This window comes from Telopea speciosissima, chromosome 5 (assembly GCF_018873765.1).
Source record: "Telopea speciosissima isolate NSW1024214 ecotype Mountain lineage chromosome 5, Tspe_v1, whole genome shotgun sequence".
NCBI classification, from domain to species: Eukaryota; Viridiplantae; Streptophyta; class Magnoliopsida; order Proteales; family Proteaceae; genus Telopea; species Telopea speciosissima.
In genome coordinates, this window is record NC_057920.1 from 44,104,032 (window position 1) to 44,115,599 (window position 11,568).

Below are 11,568 nucleotides of genomic sequence, written 5' to 3' on the forward strand. Positions count from 1 at the left end.
TGAGTCGTACCAGTAAGGTGGATTATTAGATATTTGGTCTTGGTTTATAGTGAGATGTTTCATTTGCTTCGTGTTTTGTTTCTCTTTCTTAAGTATTTTATGCATTGGTATGCTATGCATGACACTACATGAAATGCTTCAAGTTTTTATATAAAAGACTTTTAATTAATTACCTGATCTAGCAGGCGAGCATCTCCAACTTCCTTCCTGTCACAAACTCCATCGCAAGCAGAAATTCTATGTTGGCTCTTACCTCTTCAGCTAAGGACATAAAATAGTCTCGCTCTTCCGGTCCACTAATGGCAGCAAGGGCTAAGTAAAAGTCCATTCGATTCTCAGCTCGGGGTAGTACTAGTCGTAGTCGTCTCAGTCTCTCTCGTAGATGTCTAATATAGATCATGATGCTGGGGTCTCCAGCCTGGTCAAGGTAATGGGTCCTGTCATGGAAAATGATTCTAATCATCAGGTCATACTTAATTAGAAGAATTAAGTACAAATCTACTGAAATTGAATAACTAAAGATCGATGAAACTAATTCTTGGGTTGGCTCGAGGTACCTTAACATCTAGGTGTTTGATTTACTAGGAACCTTATTAGGTCCTATTCCCAGTTATCCTAGGCCTTGGTTAGGATGAGATCTACGCTCCCCGTACTTACTAAACCCTTATTACAACATACCTACATAACTAAGTTCTATTTGCATAGCAACACTCCAATCAGTTTGTACATCATAGTATTCAAGCATGTAGCAGTTAGGTAGTACCCACCATAACCTATAATTATTCATACACGTACATTCATATTTTGTATAAATATATTAAGTACTTAGTTTAATTATATCCACAAAATATTCCTAGTCCCTATGTGTTCTACTAAAACCACATGTAGAAATTTCACCCTTTTTTACCTTAAGAAGACTAGGTTGGTTGCCCTCTTAGGTCATTTGAATATTATTATTTTATTATTATTTTTTTTTTTTAACATTAATAAAAATCTATATTTTAGTGTTGTCTAAGGTCACTTTAGGTATTCCCAAAGGTTCCATAAGCTAAAACTCAAAAACCAGCAAGATTCCCTCATTGGGCGATGTCTCTAGGCGTTGCCACATCGCCCAGAGAATCGGGGCTCAGGCTTTTTATATCCGAGAGGGGCCCATTCCACACCAAATCCTCACGCTTCCATGTGTTTTTGGCGAACCTTCACGTGCCTAGGTAAGATTTCTTAATGTTTTCCCTATTTTAACTCTTCCTTTTACTTCCCTAATGTTTTGGCTAGGGTTTTACCAAACTTTCTTACACTAACTATATTATTTTCTTCTCTTTTTGTAGAAAATGTCTACAAGCCACCGTACAGCTAGGAAATCAGTAGCCCAGAAGAGGCTACGAGTTGAGTCTGAGGATTCTTCCTCGTTTTCTTCAGTGCCACCGTCCTCTCCTAGGGACGATTCTTCTTCATAGGAGCCCGATTTTGATCAGTTTCTTTTCTCCAGGTACGAACATGCTAAGGAGTGGAAAAATTTTAAAGACCTAAGATTGTGAACGGCCGGGTGGTATAGGTAGAGGACTTCCACCAGTACAGCCTTTATGCCAGATTTAATGCCCTAGGTTGGGCATCGATGTTGTCTCCTACCGAGCCTTGTTATCCCAACTTGGTTCGGTACTTTTACTGCAACTTGATGCCATCTGGGGCACAAGAATTTGCACTGTTGAGTAGGGTAAAGGGAGTGGATATTAGGCTGACCACAGCCCTAGTAGCAAAGACTTTGAGCTTACCTAACACAGGAGAGAGGTGTTACTACCAGCCTCGGATGGACATCTCAGAGATGTTCTCTTTAGAGACCAGGAGGATGGTCTTCAGAGCACTGACAGGATCACAGAACACGCCCAAATCCGAGATTTCTTACAAACCCAGTGCCCGTGTCATTAGCAGATGTGTGACTTACAACATCTACCCTAAAGGCGGTAACAAGGGTAGCATATCCATGATGAGGGCATACATTACTTATTGCCTCTTAGGAGCTGGTCAGGGGGGTCCAGTCATCAACCTCCCATATCTTTTACTTCAGGTGATGCTTTACCATGCTAGGAATCCAGCTGAAGGGAACCTTCCTTATGGGAAATTCCTTACTCTGGTCTTCCATTACTTTGGGGTTCCATTGGAGGGCAAGTATGTTGATAGGACCAGATCCAGGCCCATAGACAAGACTTCCATTCTGAAGATGAAGGTGCCTGGGGAGGATCCACCAGAGGGTGAGGAGCAGATGATGCCTGGAGATGAGCAGCAGGGGGAGGAGCAAGGTAGTGATGCGCTCGATGAGGGGTTGCTTGGAGAGGAGCAGGGGGACATTGGGGAAGACACCTAGGGCATACATGTAGAGGAGTAGGGTATGGGTCTAGGTGATTTTGAGGGTTTTGACACTCATTTTACTGACCTACCTGCATAAGAGACGATCGGTGCCACTAGCTCTCAGGTTCCAGGACCTCTAGAGTGGGCTCAGATGATGACACACTTCCAGAGCCTCGGTTCCCAGCTTTCTAGTTTGCCGACTAGGGTGGATCAGGGTTTCACTTCTTTGGAGACGAGAGTGGGGTCTGTCGCGTAGCGGTTAGATTTCTGGGATAGATTCTACTAGGTTGATTCACGCCAGTCACAGCGTCCGCCGAGCGACGTGCCTTATTCAGAGTAGTACTTGATCAGCTCCTGCACTCTTACTACGTGGTTCAGACTATTTTTTTTTTTTTTTAATCAGCTTTGTACCTTTTTTTTTCCTTCAGAGATGTACTTAGTTCGATGTGTTCTTTTTTTTTTAATCCAAACTGATGTAGTGGCTCAGCCACATTTGTCTTTATATTAGTGGATTTATGCACCTTCTATTTATTTACATCTACCTCCCCTGTAGCTTTTAATTATCATATATTTTATGGTTTGTAGCTTATTAGCCCTAGTCTGCACTCCATGATCATAAGAAGAGCCTCACGCTCTGATACCAACCTCTGTCACACCCCAAACCACCCCCTAGGAGGATTGGGTAGGTGACCCGAATTGCATAACGGCAATCCGCCAAATCCCACGGATCTAGAAGCTGTGCTTACGATCATGGAACCATAACCATCACTTTACCAAAGGCAAGATCAGAGTGCTGTAGATAACCAACAATTTCAATAGTAAAAGGAAGCATAGCGATACGGGAAATGATGATAATATATACATAAGAAAGTTTGTACATTTCCCACCAACCCACAAGCATAAGTACAAAGCTGAAAAGAATAGACCTACATACATAAATATATACAGGATGAGCATACTCAATCCCAAAAAGAAAAAGAAGTAAAATCTACTACAAAACCACAGTCAGAATGGGGATAAACTCCTGACAACTCAAAAAGGAGTCCCCAAGGCAAAAAGCATCAGAAGCACTCCTTAACGGTCTTCATCAACAACCACCGAGAAAGTACACAGGATCGGTATGACCTCCATCAGGGTCCACACCAACATCATCGTAACAACCAGGACTCTCCTCCTCGAGATGACCCTCCATACCACAGTGGCATCGATCTACAAAATCATCTAAAAAAACATCATGCATGCACATGCAATCACAATTCACAGTTCATATGTTCCTACATGATATGCAAGTCCAGATTATTTATTGGCCGCCAAACAATACAACTAAGTCAGGTATGTGCTACTGCAATCCCCAATACGTATATCCCTGGTGCGGGCTTCTAATCCCTTCCCGCGATACATCCATTGCGTTGTTGGAGAGGACCAGTCAGCTCCCACATCAATTGATGAGCACATTTATGTGTGAAATCTTAGGGCATAAAACATACATTTTACCATATTGGACAGAGTTACTTGGTGCTTTCTTGTGCTTTTCAGCTTTTAGGTGAATTCTTGTGAAAATGGAGGAGATGATGCTAAGAAAATGTTTTTAAGGTGTTTAAAGGTGTTAATGGCTTGGATGCGTAGCCCATCGAGTCAGCTTCGTAACGGTTTAAACGGCACATGATTCCGAGTTGAAACGAAGAAGTTATGGCCGTTTCGGTAACGAAACACGAAAATGGTCTATAGGGGTTTATTTGTAATTATTGACAGTCGGCTGGGGACAAAGTGAAGCGAAAGTTCAGATTGCAGGGGCTTTAACGCAATAACCAGAAATTATATTTCCTGTACCCGAAAGATTCCATTTGGAGGGCTCTGGACAGTCCAACTTCAACTTGAGATATCTTGGGCTCCCGAACTCCATATTGGATCAAATTTGGGTCTATTTTGGGTGATTTTTCGCAAGGAACACAATCGTAAGGCCTATATAAGCACCCCATGCTCCACGTTTTCTGAAGGACAGAATGGGTATTTTATTTATTCTTGAAGGAATCCTAGTCATCACCCTTACTCTCTCTCTCCTCCAACTTCTCAAGGGCACTTCTGGAACTCTACTTGGGATAGATTTATTTTGAAAGATATTTTCTCATCTATGGAAGGTTGAAAAATCAAAGATGCTTTGATTTTATTGCTTGGAGAAGATATCTACAAAGAAAAGGAAGCACAAGTTAGAATTAGAAATTTATTTTTCTAAAAATAGAAGGTCTATGTAAATAATCTTTTCTTCTTCTTCTTTCTATTTTTTTCTTTTTTTCTTAGGATTCAAGGCATTGTAAAAGAGGAAGGAGAAGAGAATATTCTCTTTTCTTAGGGAATATTTCTCCTACACTTCCCCTTCTCTCTTCTCCTCTCTTCCCCTATAAATACCCCTTGCCCTTTGGGTTGTAAGAAGTTAGTAGTTTTTTAGTTCAGTTTTTTAGTTAGTTTCTAGTTCAATTTTAATTCAGTTTTTTAGTGTAATTTTTACTTCATTCACTTAGTGAAATTTTCTCTTCTTTTCCTATTTTTGGCTTAAGTTCTTAGTTTTGATTTCAAGTTCTTAGTTTTGATTTCATAAGTCTAGTTTAATGATTGTAATAGTTATAGTTTAAAGCTTCCTAGTCTAAGTTCCTATGTTGATGACAAGACATGGAGATTTAGAAGAGGAAGCCATGGTGAGTTTATTCAAGTATTCAAACACATCAAGGTATCTCATTCTCTAAACCCTTAATCTCATTCTCCCTTTCCTCTATCTCTCTCTGTCTTCTTCTTCTTCTCCCTCTATTTCTTTTATTTTTTTTATATGGTTGTGGTTTGTGGATGCACTTTTATTCCCTTATTCCTTTTTATGTGGTTATTATGTGTGGCTGTTTTTTTTTATTCCTTTCAATTTGCGTTAGTCTGATAGGTTAGATGCTCATGTGTTAGGACGCCAATTTAATCCCTTAATTTTGTTAGATGCTTATGAGTTAGGATGCATTAATTTTTATTAATTTAATTAGTTTAATTTAACACTTTAATTTGGTTCACTTTGCATTACTTTTAAGTTAGTTAAATAGAGTGGCGTATATCTCCTCGTGTTCGACCCGTAGCTACGATTGACCCGTACGCTTGCGGTATTATTTTAACTCAAACAAGTTTTTGGCGCCGTTGCCGGGGAGATTATTGACCACTTTATTTTTTTGATTTTTAAGTAATTCGAAGTGCTTTAGTTTCTTCTCTTTCTCCTCTTTCTTTTTTAAAAAAAAAAAAAAAAAAAAAAAAATTTGAAAACCTCCTCTTGTTTCTTTTCTGTTTCAATAGTGTGCGCCCAATCTAAAGTCCTTCATATGCCCAAACCCAGCCAATCTTGGTACCCCTTGATTCGTTGGGTGGTTTGGATTGGCATGTGACTTATCTTTGGAGGTGACCACTCTTGATAACAGGAAAGCGACATAGTGAGAGCGTTGGAAACATAAACGTATAGTAGTCCTCCACCCTACATCAGAATCCATTTGGAGTCGCCCGTAGGTGGCTCGTGAAGACTATACGGGTTCCCTTGCTGTCAACCTATATGGCAACCTTACAGCTTTGGAACCATTGTTTCGATTTCTGAGGGATAGATGCACTATCTACCTTAGGCTCCCTCTTATTTTTAGTATTTTCTTTTTCTAGTCTTTTATTTTTCTTTAAATTTTTTTTTATGGGAGACCTCAATTTGGGATAGGTGGTTAATTTAGAATAATGGGAGATACACTTCCAAATAAGACTTTGGGGGAAAGATGGACCTATGCTAAGGCAACCATGATTTTGGAGGAAATGTTTAAACAGGTTAGGGAAGCCAAAAGTAGTGAGAGAGAGAACAATTTTGCACCACCCCCAGTACAATTTTGCTCCCCAACCCAACTATGGGCTTTCGGAAAATTTTGATTGGTCACTTCCCCAGACAATCCATGTTATGGAAGGATGCCCTAATCTTTATGGGGGTAGCTATGGTGATGAGAATGTGAGTCCTCAATTTCAATACAATTCTTTTGGCACTTACAATCAGGGGTGGAGTGATCATCCCGATTTTTTGTGGGATCAATGGAATAACCAAGCTGGACCACCCAATTTCCAATATCATGGTCAGTTTGGTCCTCCCATGCCCAACCCTCCATTAAATCTCAATGGGCCACCTCTCCTTGAACCATATCACCAACCCCTTGAGTTTCAGAACATGGGTGAGGAGGCCAGACTGAATGAGCTTGAGAAATACATAGACCTTCTCACAACAAGCCAAAATACCATGGAGAAACAACTCTCTCAACTGATAACCATGGTACAAGAGGAGGAAACGGGTACATTACCTAGTCAGCCTAAACCGCCCCATCCCCAGTTTAATGATATTGAAAGTCCACCACCCCAGTTTGAGGTTAATGAGAGTCATTCCCAACAAGCTGCTTTTCATGATGATTTATTTGTTGAGATTGAGTCTCCTCAGGAAATTAGTGAAGCGAGATTTGATGAGCTACCTGGGGAAGTCCAACTTTTTCCTAAAATTTCTGATTTTAGTGAGCCTAGTGTTTTTATTGATTTAGAATCAGATTTTCATGATAACATAGAAACCCAGGAAATTCGATCTCCCCCTCTCTCTTTGGAAAACTTAGATAATTGTCATTTTGAGGATTCCATTGTCTCACATGTTGATTTGTCCAAACCTCCTAGATTTGACGATTTTATTGAGGAGGACAATGTTAGTCATGATGCTTTTCATGCATATTTCCATGATCCTTATTTAGCAAACCAAGTTCTGCAAATAGCCGATAGTTGTATTGCTAGGATTGATTTGAGTAAACCTCCAATTTTTGATGATTATTTAGATGAGGTTATTCATAATCCTTTTTATGCTTATTGTGATCCGTTCTTGGTTGATTTTTCAAAGAATGACAGGTATTCTACATTGCAAATGGAAGAAAAGGGAAGGATTTATGGCCTGAGTTTTAGTGCCTTCATTTTCCACTGTCCCATGAGGACAGTTTTTTCTATTGGATATTTCTCAGTTGTGCTTAACTTTCATATTATTTCTCGCTTTACTAAAATTCATGGTCGAGTGTTTTCTGGGTCTGAAGCTATTTCTCCATTTATTGGCCATGGATTGAGATTTCTGTTGCTACTCTTAGCATTTTTTGTAGAGCTCATGACTCTTCATGATCCTCTTTGTTGATTATATCCGGTAAGCCCCTTCATCTCCTCCCTTGTCCTTATTCTTTCTTTTATGCATGCATTGAGGACACTGCATGAATTAAGTGTGGGGGGGGATGTTGGGCTTAATTGGTGAATTTTGATTGTGACAATAGTTTGATTTTGTGCATATGTCTCTTTGATTGCAAAATGAGAGAAAGAGGGAATTAGGTGTCCTAGCATGCGAAATAATAAAAAATCCCTTTTCAAGGACGGTAATTGGTTTGTATCCGGTGAGAGGGATTGAATTGGAAAATATAAGCGTTATTTCACTTGATGGCTAGATTCCTCTCTGTGTTTTATGGACCCTTTGATCTTTTGGCTAGTAGTTGAGACCAATTTGTTTGTTGGCAAGGCAAGGCATGAAAGTGGAAGTGAATGAAAAAAAGAAAAAAAAAAAAACAAGGAACGAAAAAGAAAGTGGAATTCCTTGGGACTAGACAGGCCTTGTGCCTCATGAAGCGGGGTGACTTGATCAAAATTCCTTGGAAGGAAACTCAAAAAAAACTCTTGCATCAATGTCTCAATGTCTTATGGATATATGCAAAAATCGAAGCTACCAAGTATTTGGGTGTCTGGTGTATGCTCCACCATGTCATTCAGAGAACAGTAGTGGAGTAGAAATAGAGTTTGTGGGTGAGAAAGAAAAAACTTTTGCCTTAATGCCTAAAAAAAAAAAAAAAAAAAAAAAAAGGATGGTCAATAATACTCAATGCCTAAGTCTTTGGTTCCATCGATGCTATGGGGGGTTTACTTGAAGGTGAGTAGTGTTCAAAAAATATAAGGAGATCCTTTGAACTTGATGCATACTTGTTACTTGAATTGATGTGGGGTGATAAAATTCAAGTGTGGGGGAACCTTTGGCTCCTTGATCTTTAGTTGAACACTTTTTGGGATTATGTACACTGTCCTACTTATGCTATGATTAAAATTTGCAGCATTCATTTACAATTGAATTTTGGGTGTATATTCACTGCAAACACCCACGAGACACAACTCGTCCACTAGGGGTAACCTAGGGGTTCAAAGGCTTGTTGTACATGCTAAGTGCAACCGTGATTCCTACGAAAGTGAGTTTGGATTTTCTGCATTCTAGATTAGTTTTTCTTTTGCTTTACTTGAGGACAAGTAACGTTCAAGTGTGGGGGAATCTGATGAGCACATTTATGTGTGAAATCTTAGGGCATAAAATATACATTTTACCATATTGGACAGAGTTACTCGGTGCTTTCTTGTGCTTTTCAGCTTTTAGGTGAATTCTTGTGAAAATGGAGGAGATGATGCTAAGGAAATGTTTTTAAGGTGTTTAAAGGTGTTAATGGCTTGGATGCGTAGCCCATCGAGTCAGCTTCGTAACGGTTTAAACGGCACATGATTCCGAGTTGAAACGAAGAAGTTATGGCCGTTTCGGTAACGAAACACGAAAATGGTCTATAGGGGTTTATTTGTAATTATTGACAGTCGGCTGGGGACAAAGTGAAGCGAAAGTTCAGATTGCAGGGGCTTTAACAAAATAACCAGAAATTATATTTCCTGTACCCGAAAGATTCCATTTGGAGGGCTCTGGACAGTCCAACTTCAACTTGAGATATCTTGGGCTCCCGAACTCCATATTGGATCAAATTTGGGTCTATTTTGGGTGATTTTTTCGCAAGGAACACAATGGTAAGGCCTATATAAGCACCCCATGCTCCACGTTTTCTGAAGGACAGAATGGGTATTTTATTTATTCTTGAAGGAATCCTAGTCATCACCCTTACTCTCTCTCTCCTCCAACTTCTCAAGGGCACTTCTGGAACTCTACTTGGGATAGATTTATTTTGAAAGATATTTTCTCATCTATGGAGGTTGAAAAATCAAAGATGCTTTGATTTTATTGCTTGGAGAAGATATCTACAAAGAAAAGGAAGCACAAGTTAGAATTAGAAATTTATTTTTCTAAAAATAGAAGGTCTATGTAAATAATCTTTTCTTCTTCTTCTTTCTATTTTTTTCTTTTTTTCTTAGGATTCAAGGCATTGTAAAAGAGGAAGGAGAAGAGAATATTCTCTTTTCTTAGGGAATATTTCTCCTACACTTCCCCTTCTCTCTTCTCCTCTCTTCCCCTATAAATACCCCTTGCCCTTTGGGTTGTAAGAAGTTAGTAGTTTTTTAGTTCAGTTTTTTAGTTAGTTTCTAGTTCAATTTTAATTCAGTTTTTTAGTGTAATTTTTACTTCATTCACTTAGTGAAATTTTCTCTTCTTTTCCTATTTTTGGCTTAAGTTCTTAGTTTTGATTTCAAGTTCTTAGTTTTGATTTCATAAGTCTAGTTTAATGATTGTAATAGTTATAGTTTAAAGCTTCCTAGTCTAAGTTCCTATGTTGATGACAAGACATGGAGATTTAGAAGAGGAAGCCATGGTGAGTTTATTCAAGTATTCAAACACATCAAGGTATCTCATTCTCTAAACCCTTAATCTCATTCTCCCTTTCCTCTATCTCTCTCTATCTTCTTCTTCTTCTCCCTCTATTTCTTTTATTTTTTTTATATGGTTGTGGTTTGTGGATGCACTTTTATTCCCTTATTCCTTTTTATGTGGTTATTATGTGTGGCTGTTTTTTTTTATTCCTTTCAATTTGCGTTAGTCTGATAGGTTAGATGCTCATGTGTTAGGACGCCAATTTAATCCCTTAATTTTGTTAGATGCTTATGAGTTAGGATGCATTAATTTTTATTAATTTAATTAGTTGAATTTAACACTTTAATTTGGTTCACTTTGCATTACTTTTAAGTTAGTTAAATAGAGTGGCGTATATCTCCTCGTGTTCGACCCGTAGCTACGATTGACCCGTACGCTTGCGGTATTATTTTAACTCAAACATCAATCACCAAGGTCAGCCCGACCAGCCCTCTATGATTAACTCGTGGGACAATCCCTTTCTTTTCACTTTTCTTTTCTTTTCTTTGGCTTACAGCCCATCTTCACCATTCCGGTGTTCTATTCATTCCTTTTTCTCTTTTATCATTTTTTGATGGTCGCCCCCGCAGGCATCTAACACCAAAACCCCTATTGACAAGGGTGCGTAGCACGGGTGATGAAACTCTAACCCCATGTCTATATGGCATTGTATGAGTCAGGTGGTGTCAACCGCATCCCACACTACGGGCTACCACCGGCCTCATTTCCAAGCCAACTACGGCATCTAGTCTAACATTCACAATCAGCATATAAGAATTCACAGTGTTAATCAACAGACAATCATTATGCAGTGATTTGAGTATCTTGAAATAGAAGTAAGTAACACAGCATTTATAATTTCAATTCATATTAGCCGACATCATATCATAATTACACATACACGAATGATAATATTATTCACTCACCTGAGTTGGGTTCCTCAGTTGCAAACTCAATTTCGAAAGCAGTTTGGTGGTTGTCCTCGAGCGTGGGATCAAGTCCTAAACATAAATCAGATAATGTCTTATTAAGTTTTCAGTCTATCATTGGTAGTCCTAGGGTTAACCTAAACTTACTGGGTTGACCCAATGTTCAGTTGGTTCACACTTGGAATCACTGGGCCTTGCACTGGGCCTTAGGTCATTTCCCGGTGCATGGGCCAGAGTCTGTGGCATAGGGGTAAAATGGTCCTTATCAGTGATTGTACCTAACCCTAGACCAGATCAGGTTTACAGTGCTGTCCACAGCTTGTCTGTGTTGTAGGACCAAGCACAGCAAGGTTTCCTTCACCTACGGGGCCCACTTGGGTTCCAAAGTACCTTCCCATCAAGGATAGATGTGGGGACGGGCTTTTTGGTCATTTCCCAACCTCCCACAGTGTCATAGGGCCAATGGGTGAAGTTCCCAAAGCCAGATCACCATGTCAGCAAATTTCTATTGACTGGGCGATGGCTCTGGGCGTTGGGTGCATCGCCCAGTGCTCTCAAATCGGCATTGGGTTGAGTTCCCAAGGCTGGGCTTTTTAGGCTAGGCTCAATCTTGATCCTTTGCATGTTAGGGCG